Source organism: Eulemur rufifrons, chromosome 5 (genome assembly GCF_041146395.1).
Source record: "Eulemur rufifrons isolate Redbay chromosome 5, OSU_ERuf_1, whole genome shotgun sequence".
In the NCBI taxonomy this organism is placed as follows: Eukaryota; Metazoa; Chordata; class Mammalia; order Primates; family Lemuridae; genus Eulemur; species Eulemur rufifrons.
Window position 1 is genome coordinate 21111785 of NC_090987.1, and position 14876 is coordinate 21126660.

Below are 14876 nucleotides of genomic sequence, written 5' to 3' on the forward strand. Positions count from 1 at the left end.
CTTGTCGGCTTGCTTTGGGGCTGACTTGTACCTGCATCAGGATGCAAACACCGTGTCACAGAGGTTGCTTCTCTGGACTCTCTAGACTTGCACATTCCCATTTTGAGCCCGGGGGTTGGGCAACAGGTGCCAGCGCAGAGCGTCCATCACCCCTCAGCATCAGAGAGGTTTAAACGATACTGCATTGACTGAGGCCGCTTTTCTCTCATGCTCGCTCTGTAATATCCATTTCTCTATAAATATATCCAGGGGAATATTTTCTATTTTGCCTTATGGGCAACAGCTGCTGTTTTTGCCAGGCTGTCATCTATTTAGTTGTTACTTTTTCGACTTTATTTTTAAACAGTATAACATGAAGTACAGCAACACTGAGCACGGGACAGATGGAGAGAAAATCCAAATAACAGACTTCCAGAGCCACCTAATATAAGTGACTGGGGTAGGGTGGGGGAACGAAACCAGATTGCCGGGTTGCTAAAAGCAAACAAATATCAATAAATCACAAATGAAGTGCGGAAAGGAGGAGCAAATAACGAAGTGGCACACCTGAGCCATCCTTCTGCCACTAAGAGTCTGAGATGTTGGGAAGGGGTGTTGGGCTGACGTTGACAGGGGCTTCCCGATCAGGCCAAGGGGCGCATCTGTGGCAGAGGTGGGAAGAAAAGCCGACAGCCCTCCTGAGGCAGGTGATGCCGTCCATGTTTAGTGGGTGGAAACACTGAGGAGCCTGCAGGGGTTAAATGGTACATAAAGGAACATCTCTCTTATCTGGGTAAGGATCCAGGCTCTGTGCCAAGGAAGATATTTCCCCCCTGTCTCTCCTGGGCCATAAGTAGAAGTCAGAGAGAAGTGAGTTTGCAGATCTGGGTTTTTAACAAAGAAGAAAAGAAAACTCATTTTCTAATTTCCTTTAGAGCAGCCAGCACTTGATGCAACCCGGGGCAGGGGACAGAGGCCTCTGCGGGCCCAGTGACTGCATGTGTGCAATGTCCCCATGCAGCAGCTTAACTTCCTGACCCACACCCGAAAGCACAGGGACCACTCTTGTATGTTTGTTGTTTCAAAGAAGCAGGCTAGGTGCCAGTAAAAGGTGCCTTTTTATCCTTGGTGCTGACCCCTGATGCACTAACCTCTTTACTGGACGGAATGCCTGCTCTGCCCCCCAAGCCTCCTGGACATGGGGATGGCCACCAAGGCCAGCTCTTGGCCCTCGTCATGTCTTGCCTGGTGTTGCCTTATCCTCTCCTGTCTTCTGATTAAAGCCCTGTCCTCCCCTCTTTGGTAAAGTGCCCAAATCTTAAATGTACAGCTTGATGAATTTTTACATAGGTAAACAGTCTTGTGATCATTCTAGAACATTCCCAGCACTCTGGATAGCTTCCCTCTTGCCTCCTTCCTGTGGGACCCCCACAAGAATAACCACTATCCTGACGTCCATCATTGTACAGTAGTTTTGCTGTTTTGACCTTCTTGTACATGGAATCATGCCATAGTCACTCCTTTTGTATTTCACTTGACAATGTCTCTGTGAGATTTATCCACACTGTAGAATATGCTAGAAGTTCATTCTTTTTATGTTGCTACATAATATTCATGGTGTGACTATGCCACAATTTATTAATATTTTACCCAGTCTATTATTGATGGACATTTGTGTCATTTCTAGTTTGATACTATGTTTTAAAAAGCTTCTGTGAGTACTCTTATTGATGTTTTTTGGTGTACCTAAATATCTTTTCTTTGGGGAATATACCTAAGAGTGGAATTGCTTAGTTACATGGTCTATGTATGTTTAGCTTTAATAGGTATTGTCAAACACTCTTTGGAAACAATTGTACTGATATACATTCCCACCACCAATAATTTGAGAGAGTTCCAGTTGCTACACATCTTCACCAACACTTGGTGTTTTATTTTAGCCATTCTGGTGGGTGTAGTGATGTGTCACTGTGGTCTTACCATTTTGCCTTTGCATGAGCTTATATGTTTATTGGCCATTTTGATATCCTCTTTTGTGATGTGCCTATTCCAATATCTTCCCATTTGTTAACTGGTAAGTCTGTCTTTTTCTTTATTGGTAGTAACTCTTTGTATATTCTGGATATGAGACCTCTGTCATTGGTCTTCTCTCACTCCACAGCTTGCCTTTTTGCTCTCTTAATGGTGTCTTTTGATTAACAGAAGTTTTAAATTTTACTAAGTTCCCATTTATCAGTCTTTGCGTTTATGGTTAGTGTTTTTTCTGTCCTGTTTGAGGAACTTCTTTTTTGAGCCATGGTCTTGAAGATATATTCGCCAATGTTTTCTTTTAGCAACCTTATTTTCTTATCTTTCATGTTGAGGCCTGTGATCCATCTCAAATTAATTTTTCTTTAGTGTGAGGTAGAGGTCAACATTTATTTTTTAAAACAGGTATCCAGTTGACTTAGCATCAGTTATTGTAAACATTGTTCTTTCCCAACTGAAGTGCAGTGGAATATTTGTCATAAGTGACGCTATATGAATGTGTCTATTTCTAGACTTTATTCTGTTCCATTGGCCTCTTTGTCTATACTTGAACCTATACCACTGTGCCTATTACTGTCGCTTTATAGTAGAAGTCTTGATATTATCTGGTAGTGCAGTTTCTCCAACTTTGTTTCTTTTTCATTATTGCCTTGGCTATTCTAGGCTTTGCATTTCCGTGTAATTTTCAAATCACTTGTCAGTTTCCACACACGTATACCCAAACACATGTGCGCAAATCTGCTGTGGTTTTGATTGGACATACATCAAATCTATAGATCAAATGGAGAAAATAGACATCTTAATATTGATTCTTTCAATCCATGAACATAGTACCTCCACTTATTTAAGTCTTTGATTTCTCTCAGCCTTGTTTTGTGCTTCTCAGTGTAGAGTTTGTGCCCATATTTTGTTGGATTTATTTCTTAGGTATTTACTTTTTTAGTGCTATTAGTAGTATTAAAAATTTTATGTTCCATGTGTTTGTCACTAGTCTATAGAAAATATGATTGATTTTTGATTATCGACCTTGTGTCTAGCAATCTTGCTAGATTCATTTATTTTTTCTAGTCTTGTCTTAACCAAACTGTAAACTAACTGAGGGGAGACACCCCTAACCCCTTCTGCAGAACAATAGGCCTCAATAAACACTCACTGGCTGTTCTGAAAATCTTCCTAGAGCAAAGGGAGGGGATAAAGGAATGTCCTGGGGGCCCTGTGCACCCCTGGTCATTGGTCCCTAGGCAGGTATAACCTCCCCAAGATTGCTCCCCTTCCCATCCCCAAGCTGGGCTGCTTTTTTATCATTTATAATCGTTTGCCACTGTTAAAATGAGTGCTTACCTCTTCGCTTAGTGGCCAAGGGAAGCCAGGCAGCAGGCCAAATGAAAATTGCCAGTGGTCACAAAGGAGAGTAAATTTATATACTCTCTCTGTCCCCTCTGCGGATCTTGGCTGAGTTTGCGTGGGAGGCTCTGGCGTAGGCTGCAGGTGTATGGCTGGGTGTGTTAGGAGAGAAGGGTGGCACTGAGACTGAGGAGTGGGTCTACGGAGGTAACTTTAGGCCGTGGAACACATACAACCACTTGCCAGATACTCGCCAAGGTCCTAGTCTGGGTAACTCTGCTGCTGGGTCCTCAGGGGGGAAACAGCGAGGCCGGCACCACGGGCCTTGTCCTCCAGGAACTGTGCTGTGGATAAGGAGGCGAAGCGCAGGCTGCGTGAAGAGGCAGGATCCCTAAGCAAGAGTTTAAGTTCTGGCTCTGTCGCCAATGGGCTTGAAGCCTTTGACACGTTTGCCCATCCCGCAGGGCCTTGTCTCCAACAAAATCCTAAGGGCGGGTTAGTTGTCCCCTGAAGGTCCGTCCCACTCTGAGGCTCCACCTTAGAAGTGGTCCCCAAGGCCAGGCAAGATGTGGAGACAGTAAGAGCAGTGAGCATCTAGCTGGAAAGATTGGCGTGGGATGGGGTGGGAAGGTTTGTGGACAAGGTGCGTCTCGAGCGGGAGAGTGGGCATGGGGAGAGTTGGGGGGTGGAGGGGAGCAGACCAGCCCCCCAGTGTGTCTGCTGTCTTTGTGCGGACCCTCTCCGGGCACCTCCTTTCCTCTCCCGCCACCACAGCCAGTGTGACCTGGGGGAGTGGCCTTGGTATAAATCCGAGGTGGAAGGAATGTGGTAGAGATGTGGGCACTGCAGAGAGAAGGGGTGTGGGCCGTGAGGGGGGGCTCCCCATCAGCCAGGGGTTGTTGATAGGTTGGGGCACCTGGTTCTGGCTCAGGGACCCATGCAGAATGGTTGAGGCTAGTTTACAGCTGTCACTGAAAAGTCCCCGAAGAAATCATGGGCAGAGGAAACACCCCACCTTCGAAGGTTCTCCTCCTCTCAACCCCGTAGTGCAAGACCACCTGGGGATCGGCCTGCCTTCATTTGCCATTTATCAAGCACCTCTCCTGTGCCAGGCTCTGGGCTGGTGCTGGGGATATAAAGACGAGTGAGCTACAGCTCCTGCCTTCAGGAATTAGTGACGAAGTGGTGGGGTAGGTGCTCCGGTGGAGCTCAGCACGAGACCACAGGACCCCAGCCCAGGTGTGGGCGGGGGTGGGCCTATGCGCCAGCTCCTGAGGGGAGGAAGGTGGCGTCCAAAGGTTCAACCTGAGTAGGTCGCAGAGAAACAAAGCCACCCGAAGACAACTCCATGGAGCCACTGCCCCTGTTGGCATTTCCAGAATGTGGGTCTAGAATCAGAAGGAGAAGAGAAAGTCCATTCTTCCACACCTCACAGCCTTCATCAAATGGACATAAACTGCTATTTTCTTCTCAGCAGTTTTACAGTTTCTCCAAATAGGGTGGGTTAAGCAAAGACCTCCCAGGGGAGCCCGCTGTCTTTCAGCCTTGGCCAGCGGTGGTCCCGGCCATGTGGGTCAGTGATGCCACCTTCCTCTGCTCCTGCTACTGCCTGAAATACCAGCTGGAGTGGAGACTCTGTCGGCTCAGGACCGTCCTTGGGGCCGTGCAGTGTATTCTTGTGAGCCCTCTGTGCCCGGGTGAAAGAGGTTCTGGAGCGTGTGCTGTGCAGGGAAGGTGCGGGCAGAGGGAGGCAGCAGTGAGGCCCTGGGCAGGAAAGGGGTGAGGACTCCCACGGCAGAGGCGCCAGGCCAGGCATCTGGGCCTTGATCCTCTTGCTTGACAGAGGGCCTGACGATTGTTCTGGGGTGCGTGGATGCCTCGGAGGGGCCACGGGGGGTGTGGGCAAGGGGTGGGGGTCTTGTGGCTTCAGGGCATAGGTAGAAGGTGAGGCCAGGGGTGCGGGTGGGGTGGTGGGCAGTCAGCTCCAGTCTGGAGACTCCTGTGGAGGACGGGAAGACTGTCCCCTGCTCCTGAGCCCGTGCCCCTGCCCGGGGCGTGGGTGCCATCTGTGCGGACTCCCGGCTGTGTGGGTGCCCTTTGTCTCCTGGGGTGGAGGCTGCAGTGGGGGGTCACCCAGGTGTCCTCTTCCGCCTGTGCTCAGGCCGTGCCAGTGTCAACAGCACTGGGCTCCTGTGTCCTCCCATGGCCTGTGTGCAGTGGGGGGTGGGGTGGGGTGGCGAAGCATCACAAAGGGCCCCTGACACCCACCCCCTCCCCCACTGGGGATCCTAGCAGAACACAGTGGGGTACTGAGGACAGCCAGGCCTGGCAGAGGTGGGGCACCTTAGCATCCACAGTCACCCTCTCAGCCCACTGCCATGCAACGCCCTGCCCAGCTGGCCTCCCTTCCCTCCTCTCCAGCCTGGTGGGGGCCTTTCCTTCTCTGCCCTGCCCTCAACTATCCCAACTTGTCCCTCCCTGCACCCCTCCATCCTACCATCCTCGGAGCTCAGGCTTTAATCCCTCACGGCCTCCCAGGCTCAGTGGCCCCTCTCTGCTGCACAGGTGGGTCCCCGGGCTCCAGCTCTGCCCACACGGCCTTGGCTGCCTCTGTGAATGTGCCTGTGGCCCCCCAAAGACTACCAGGCCATAGGAGGCAGAGTGTCCCTGTTCCTGGTGCACAGAGGGGCCCAGTGCTGTGTGCCAGCAGAAAGCACTGGGTCCCGCCCCGTGGCCCCACCGAGGTGAAGTCCCCACTTCAACTCCCAGCTCTCTCCTGACCTGCCTGTGTGGCTTTTTAACTAGGTGGGGACCTTCGGGAAGCCACTTCCCCTCTGGGATAGGGAAGCGGTCAGATCACAAAGGCAGACAGGCAGGCGGTGGGTGGAAGGGAGCTTCACGCAGCCACAACAGGCAGTGAGAAAATTCCTACAGCGGTGTCCAGGTGACAGCTGGTTGTGCCTTGGATTTATGCAGCTCCGTGGGCTTTTGCTGAGGAAGACGGGAACAAAGGCTGTTAGGAACTGTGGTGTCAGAGAGGGATGTGAGCCTCGGATTAGAAAGAGCCGTCTTTTATTTGTGCAGCCAGGTGGTGGGTGCACAGGTGTTCATTGTATTATGTTTTTTGCCTTTTTGTATGCCTGGAATATTTCATAACAAATTTGTAAAAGAAAGAGGTGCCTGGGGCCAAGACAAAGGAGGTGGCTCTGGAAAGGTGGAGGGAAAGGGACGTGAGGACAGGCAGGACACCTGCGGTGTAGGTGGAAGGAGGGGCCGGGTTCCAGAACAGGGAAGGAGGAAGATGCGTGGAAAACCCAAAGTCGTGAGTCACTGGGCTCCGTCAAGAACTTGCCAGAGCATGGGCCAGGGGCCAGGGGTGGTGTTACGGTAGGCATGGACGAGTTTATGAAGACACAAAAGAATCACCTTCTGTGGCCTACCTGTCCCCTGGCTTTGTATCCCGGGCTGTGCCTTTGCTCCCAGGCACTTCTGCATGGCTGTCGGGGGAGCCTGGGAAGTCCACTTATTGTTGTTTTTAAAAAATAATTCTAAAGTAGGTGACTGTCCTTGGCAGCATGCCTGGTGTCCAGAGTCTGAATCTTTGAAGAACAGATCGACTGTATGTGTCGTGGGGAGGAGGGGAAACCGTGGAGGGAATGATTCGTTTTACAGAGATGATGTACTTAAACAGCAGTGCTTTAGGGGGCTTAAAGTGAGGTTTGAGGTGTAAGGATGTTTCGATGCAATCTTGTATGGAATGTAGAGTTCACCTGCACAGGTGTGATGCTTGCATTCTGCTGTCGGCGTGTTCTGCATCTATGCTGGGCTCCGAGGGGGCAGCGCCTGGGGTGTACTACTTTGCCCTGACTGGTGCCAGCCATGGGCCACACACCCTTAGCTTCTCCCTGCCATGAATGGGACCATATTTGTTGTTTTCAGGAGGGCAGGTGGACCATGCTGAAGGTTGGCTTCCCCACAGGGAGACCACCCCCTTTCCGACAACACCAGAGGCTGTTTGGCCCACAGGGCCTGCGTTTAGATTGCCATTGTGTGGAGTCTGTGCCAGGATGAGGGCAGAAGGCTGGTGGCAGCTCCCGGCCAAGCTTCTGTGGGAACGCAGCGTGTCTACTGTTTATCTGAGGTGGCTCCGGACGCAGGGACCCATGTCCTGCTAACACATTTTTCTGCTGGAAGACTCTATCCTAATGACTTAGTGGATTTTCATATTATTAATGAGGAAACTTCACTAACAGGCTAGTAGCTGGCCTCTGGTCTCGGTTTTGCACCTGGTGCCTGTGGTCATAGATATTTCGTGCCTGTCCTACTTGTGATTGGTGTGGTGTTATGTCGGCGAGCCTGACGTTGGCCAAGAGTGTCCCTGGGCAGGGGTTAGATTTGCCCTCCTCGTCCTGCCCCAGTGTGGCCGGTGCTACAAATACCCACACAGGGGCCCCTCTCCAAAGCTAAGTATGGAGTGTGGGTCACTAAATATGTCTGGGTGGGGTTTTCTGACATGTGAACCAGAAAGGGTCACAAAAGGAACCAGGTGGGAGGTGTGGATGATTTAGCATTTTAGCGTCGCTATGCCTACAGAAGAACTCTTTACTGGCTCTGCATGATCTCAAGTCACTCAATAAAGTCTGGTGGGAAATCCCAGTGCTGTGCGGCGTGCCCTGGGCTCCAGGAATACTGGCAGGCCAGGGTCTATTCCTCAGGCAGGGTGACTGGAGTGTTCCTTTGCAAGCAAACTGGCCCAAGAGAAAAAAATGACATATACATATTCCCCAAACTCCCACCCAGAGTGGAGAGGAGCTGGAAGTCGCACCACTCAGCTCGCAGTCTTTAAATCAGTGTGTTCATTGTTAGTGTATATAGTGCTCAAAGTTGCCCTCAGCTGTATGCAGTGTCTCCAAGTCTAGAAATTCCTGGGATCACATCCTTTGGCAGATGACCAGATCCCTACCCAACCTCCATAGGGAAAGCACCAGCTTTTTGGTGTCTTACTCTTAAATAGAAATGATGATCAAGGATCACCTGGTGTTTGTGGAAAGGAAACCTCTAACCTGGGCGGGGGAGAGAGAGAGAGAGAGAGAGGGAACAAGCAAACAACAACAATAACTAAAGGAGCTGGAAGGAATGAACAGAGCCAAGTCTGGGAGTGGAAAAAAACTTCAATAAAACTATAATTAATGCCCTCAGAGAGATAAGGGAGACAGTACGTCCATAAAATGAAAATGGAAGGTTATAAAAAAGAAATGTCCAAAGAATAAGGAAGAACTCTAAGAAATTAAACATGTAATAGCAAGAATTAAAAATTCAGTAGAAGATTTGAGAGGTAAAAATTGGAGGACTTTCTCAGCATGTAGGGAGAGAAGACAATGATTTAGAAACTGGGATAGAAAAAATAAGGAAATCAGCAGCTTAATCCAGCAGGCCAGCGGTAGGAGTTCCAGGAATGGAGAGCAAAAGCCCCGAGGAGAGGAGGTTATCTGAGAAGTTGTACAAGAAGGTTCCAGGCTCCAGACTGTGCGAGGAAACATGAATGGAACAGACCTGCAAGGCACATCACCGTGGAATTTCAGAATACTAGGGATAAGGAGGAGATTTGTAAAACCTTTGGAAAGGAAACGGTAGATTGTGTGCAACAGTTGGAACGCAGAACAGTATATGACTTTCTACAGCGTCCCTGGAATCTAGGAGACCCTGGGTCAGTGCCTTCGGCCTTCCAAGGGGAAGTGGTTTCCAACTTAGCTTTCTGTTTACAGCCAGTCTAGGGTGGGAGGAATAAAGTCGTTTCAGATAGACGTGGTCTCAGATGATGTGCCCCCTACACAGCCTTTCTCAGGAAGCTACCAGAGGAAGATTTGCACCATTGAAATGACAGCAAACAAAAACAAGAACGGTGGGTAGGGTAGACAAAATAACGCACCCCCAGAGGTGTGCACCTCCATCCCCAGAGCTGTGAGGATGTTAGGTTACATGGTAACGGGAACAAAGATTGCAGGTGGAGTGAAGGCTGCTAATCGGCTGGCCCAGAGATGGGGAGATGGTCCTGGATTCTCGGGGTGCAGCCAGTATAATCAGAGTCCTCATAAGTGAAAGAGGGAGGCGGAAGAGAGGTCAGAGTGGTGGGAAATGGGAAGGGCTCGCCAAGGTGGCTGGCTTCGAAGACGGAGGAAGGGAGCCCTGAGCCAAGGAATGCCGTGGCCTCTAGAAGCTGGAAGAGGCCAGGAAACAGATTCTTCCCGAGAGTCTCCAAAAGGAACACACCCGTGCCAACACCTTGTTTTTAGTGTACTGAAACCTATTGCAGATTTCTGACCTCCAGAACTATAAAATAATAAATTTGTGTTGCCTTAAACCACTTAGTTTGCGGTAAGAGTTAGAGCAGCACTAGAAACTAATGCAGTGTGTTCAGAGGACTGATGTGAGAATTCCAGGTGACAGCTGTGCCTGAGGCTTAGGAGCAACTGCTCCAGCCTGGGGTTGGAGGGTGGGGAACTCCGGATGGGATGATTCTGGGAACACACAGATTCCTAACTTGCTGAACTGCCTAGGGAGGGATTTTAACAGTCCTAGCAGGCCATCTGTGTGTAAATAAGTGTTAGGTGCATATAAAGCCATTGTTAACACTAGACAAAATAAAAAGTGTGCAAGAAAGGAAATATGATCATGCGGCTCACTCATCAACCGTATCTGTCTCATCAAAATACTGGGAACACTGACGATAATGATTTAACTAAAAATGGTGGTATCACTCTATTGGGAAGATACTAGGGAACAGAAATGTGGGTTTAGAAGAGGCACAGATTGGAGCATAAGGGAGATAAAACCTCATTTCCTTTATGGGACACTAAGATACTATTTAAAGTGGAAAACCTAGAAATAGTAGGATATAGCACGTGCTATGAACTGAATTGTGTCCCTCCACAATTAATATGTTGAAGCCCTCACTGCTAGTATGGCTGTGTTGAGAGTAAGTATTAAGGTGAAGCGAGACCATAAGTGTGGAGCCCTGATCCCTTATTAGTGTCCTTATAAAAAGAGGACACTAAAGTGCCAGAAAACCTCCACTGTGCGAGGACACAGGGAGAAGGTGGCTGTCTGCAAACCAAGAAGGGAGCCCTCACCAGAAACTGAGTTGGCTGGCACCTTGATCTTGGACTTTGCCAGCCTCCAGAATGGTAACAAATACATTTATGTTGTTTAAGCCACCAGTCTATGGTATTTTGTTACGGAAGCCCTAGCTGACCAATGCAGCACGTTATTTAGAAATATGGCAATAAAGAACAAATAGCTAGAACAGGTGAGAGTGGTTATCTCTGGGAGTTGAGACTCAGTGTGGTGAGGGCTGGAGCAAGGGCTGCTTTTTTCATCATCAGGCTTTTACTGTTTTTGATTTTTTAAGCCATGTATATGTATTAGTTTGATTTTTAAAAGTTAACCAATTAAAAACAATAAAGGTCTGGGAGGCCAAGGTGGGAGAATTGCTTGAGACCAGGAGTTGGAGACCAGCCTGAACAAGAGTGAGACCTCGTCTCTACTAAAAATAGAAAAATTAGCCAGATGTGATGGCACATGCCTGTAGTCCCAGCTACTGGGGAGGCTGAGGCAGGAGGATCACTTGAGCACAGGAGATTGAGGTTGCTGTGAGCTAGGCTGATGCCACCGCACTCTAGCTCAGGTGACAGAGCAAAACTCTGTCTCAAAACAAAGCAAAACAAAGCAAATCAAAAACAATAAAGGGAATTTATTGGCTTGGGTAAATGAAAAGTTCAGAGGTAGAGTGATCTTCAGGAGCAGTTTGATCAGGTCTCCAGTTCCATTTTTCTGTGACTAGCTCCGCACTGCTCACTGGACTTCTTTTGGTAACAAAATGGCTGTAGTAGCTCCAGCCCTCACATGCACTTTCTCATCTCCAATGGTGAAGCTTCTTCCCCAGAAGTCCCCAGCAAACATCTTGCCTCTTATATGATGGAATTTGGTCCAATCACCATGGCCAGGGAGCTGAGTTGAGCTGACTGGCTTAAGTCAACCATGACCCCCGCCCCTAGAACACATCGGCTGTGGGGGGCTGATGGAAATCTGGAAGGAAATTAGGGTTCTCTTACCAAGAGGAAGATGGAATGAACAGTGGGTGGCTCAAAATAGCAATGGCCACTCCAGAGGTAGTTTTGTGTAGAGTATTTTCCTTCCCCTTACAGGTTGTGGGCGCCTGATAATGCCATACCAGAGTTTGGTTGGTTGGTTTGATGGCATCTAGGTGAAATGTTGCCTTTTGCTCTGTGTGACCCATGAGATAAAGAAGGCTGGATACAGAGAAGATGACTTTGATAAGGGAGGTTAAAAGGGGGAGAGCATCCCATGCCGCATAAGGGCTTGGGCGCGTGGAGAATGAAGGCAGAGGTGAGGCCACAGCCGCATCTTCTTAGGGGAAGTGTGACACCACCCAACAGGATCAGAAATTTCAGCCTCAGGAAGAGCGTGTGCTGGAGGGACTCTAGACATTCCCCTGACCCCTAAATCTCTCCCCAGCCAACCTACTGCAGACGCCTGAAATTACATCATTAGAAACCCACCTCTGTAAGAAATTCCTATCACATCCGGGAGAGTGGTGCATTTGGCTATTGTCTGTTGCTAAAGCTGTAGAGTTAGTTTGCCAAATCCTTCCTAGACAGCTGCGACGGGAGGAAGTGGGGTGGGGGGAGAGGGAGGGTATCTGGAGAGGTTTGGCCCCCTCTGCACACGGTAGAGTTGGGCGGAAGCAACACCAGGTGAGGACTGGACCAAGCTGGGGGCGGGCAGCACCAGGTCCTTAGTTGCTGGAGAGGCAGCCTTCCTGGTCCTGATAAGGGGCCTCTAGGCGCCCCCTGAACCACAGTTAGCTGTCTTGCCAAGTTCACCAGCTTCCTCCATTCCCTCTGACTGATCCCCACAGCTGGAGGAACACTTGGGACAGGAAGGAAGGCTGCTGTCCAAAACGTCCGCTGTGTCTGCTCCCACCAGCTGAGCTGAATGCTTTCCTGGAGGCAGCTGGCTTCATTCCCAAACCTGTTTATGCCAGTGGAATTTGCTATTGTAATTATGCAATTTAATTAAATATTGTACAAACCAATTAAATACTGTTGCAAAAAAAATAGAAGAAAAATTTGTTTCTATGAAAACTAAGTTGAAGCTTTGGAAAGACTCAAAAAAAAAAAATGCAAACCACTAGTCATTTTTTTTTTTTTTAATGCTGCTAAGTAAAATGTGGGTGAAACAACTATGAAAGGTTGGGGAAATATCCAAAAAATCTTTTTACACTCAGATTATTTTGCAAGTATATTTAATTTCTCATTTCACTGGGGAAAAAAACCAAAACTAAACTAAAACTGGACATTGTAAGCAGTGCCGCATGAGTGTGATTTATTTAAGAGAGGAAAAGGAACAGGTCTATCTAGGAGATACAAAGTCAAAAGGCCTTTACTTTACATCAAAAGTTTGGTGAATGAATGTGCAAGTATATGTCAAATGTTGAAATGTTTTAATTAGCTGACCAGTCACATCAGCTAAGAGGACTTCTGTCATCGCATATGTGCCATGGCTTTAGCTTCTGGAAACGTGCTCTCACTTCTCTGAACCAGAGGCTGATGTGCAGAGATTACATTTTGGGGCCACAGGTGCTTAGTTGGCTGGGTTTCCAGAGCTGGCAAAACTGGGAATAGCTGAGGGGAAGTAGGAACAGGGGTGGGCATGGCCTCCGCCGGGGCCCGTTCCTCTGTCCCTCCCAGAGTCTCCCGGCAGGGAGGGGGGGCCCTGAGCGAAATGCTGCACTCTACCCCCAATCCCCATTCTCCGCCTGCCCCACAGCTGTCCAAAGACTCAAGCCCAGAGTTGGCTGGCCAGCTGGCACCTGCCTTTATTAGTCTTCTTTGCACACATCTGCCAGCCACATCTGGGAGCTCACTGGCCTGACTGTGCGGGGCCCAATCCTGCCTCTGCATCATTGTTGAGTCTCCCCTTTCTAGACTGCCCTTTGCTCTTACCTCTCCATATCCTCCCCATCCTGCAAGACTCTGCATACTGCTTGCTGCCTCCAGGGAGCCCTCTCTGATTACCCCATGAGCTCACTGGGTGTAGCCACTTTTCTGTACTTAGTTCTCTGCAAGGCTCACTGGCCAAACCACACCTCCCCAGCCATGAAACAGAAGTTCTTCCTGAGCCCTGCTGGACAATCACCACTCTGCGTGATTGCTCAAATTCCACCATGAATGCCCCTGCAACGGACAGAGATACAGGACTTATAAGACAATGTGAAAGAACCAGGGAATTCCCAAAGGGCCATAGCCATAGGACAGACTCTAGATCTCTGGGTCCCTAGCCCTAAAGGGAAAATTACAAGAGTTCAGTTCAGCTCAATTCTTTCCAGCAACTTTAAGTCAGAGACTTAGAGGTAGTGGGATGGGGGCGGGGGGCGGGGGCGAGGCAGGAGGGGCCAGAGGTGGATGACATGTGATGGCACCTGTCCTCCAGGGCTGGTGATCCGGTGGGAGAGGTGGCTCCCACCTGAGCTCAGACACATGAGATGGACATGCCGAGGGGAAAGGGGGTATCTGGGCAAACTCCGTGGAGGAGGTGGGATCCGGGGCCCGTCTCTGGGTGGGAATGCCTTTCCTCTGAGAGAGAGAAAGGCGGGCAGAGTTCTTGTATTTCACGGAGATGTGTGTAGTTCTTCTGTCAGGCCTCGGATGTGCCTGGTGGCCTCCCTGAGGATCGTGTCTGAGGGGGGAAGCTGGTGGCTGAGCAGATGTCTCCTCTGCGCCGCAGCTCCAGAGACAAGCACGGACCTTGAGTTTCCCAAGCCCCAAGGTGGGCGGAACTGCAGTGGGGGCGACACCCTGATTGGCATGGCAGAGTTACTTATGCCTGCTGTCATGCCTGGTTAACAGCTCGTAGTGTTCCCTTTCGCTTTCAAAAGTGTGCCGACTTGGACAACAAAATGCATGGTCTCCTTAGCAGTGCCCCGTGCTGGCTGGGAGTGATCCGATCCCAGGAAGACAGGCAGTGGGAGCTGGAGCCCAGGCACCCTCCCATCTGCTGTAGCAGCCTCCCATCCCCTTCCAGACATCCATTAACGCCATCCACGCTGCCTCTGTGTTACCTGTTACCGTGAGTTTGTCAGAGTTGTGATGCCTGCTAAACAGTGGAGTTCGAAAGTAAAAAGCCCCTTTCCCAGGGGATACAACTTTCTCTTCCACCTGAGGGGGGCTTGGAAATGCCTTTTATCTGAGAGAAAGAAGGGCTGGAGCTATTTCCATCACACTGGACACCAGGTGGAGACAGAACTTTCTGGAAAGCAGGTTCAGAGGGAGGAAGCAGTAGAACTCAGGGCACCAGGAAATAGGGCAGGGGACAAAACCCAGAGAGGCAAAGAGGCACCGAGGGGAAGCTTGAGGCCACTGAAGACAGAGCGGGTCTGCAGACTGTGGCCAGCCCGCCGTGTGCTCCCACTGTGCGCTGGCTCCCCGCTGCCAGCCTCAGCGCCC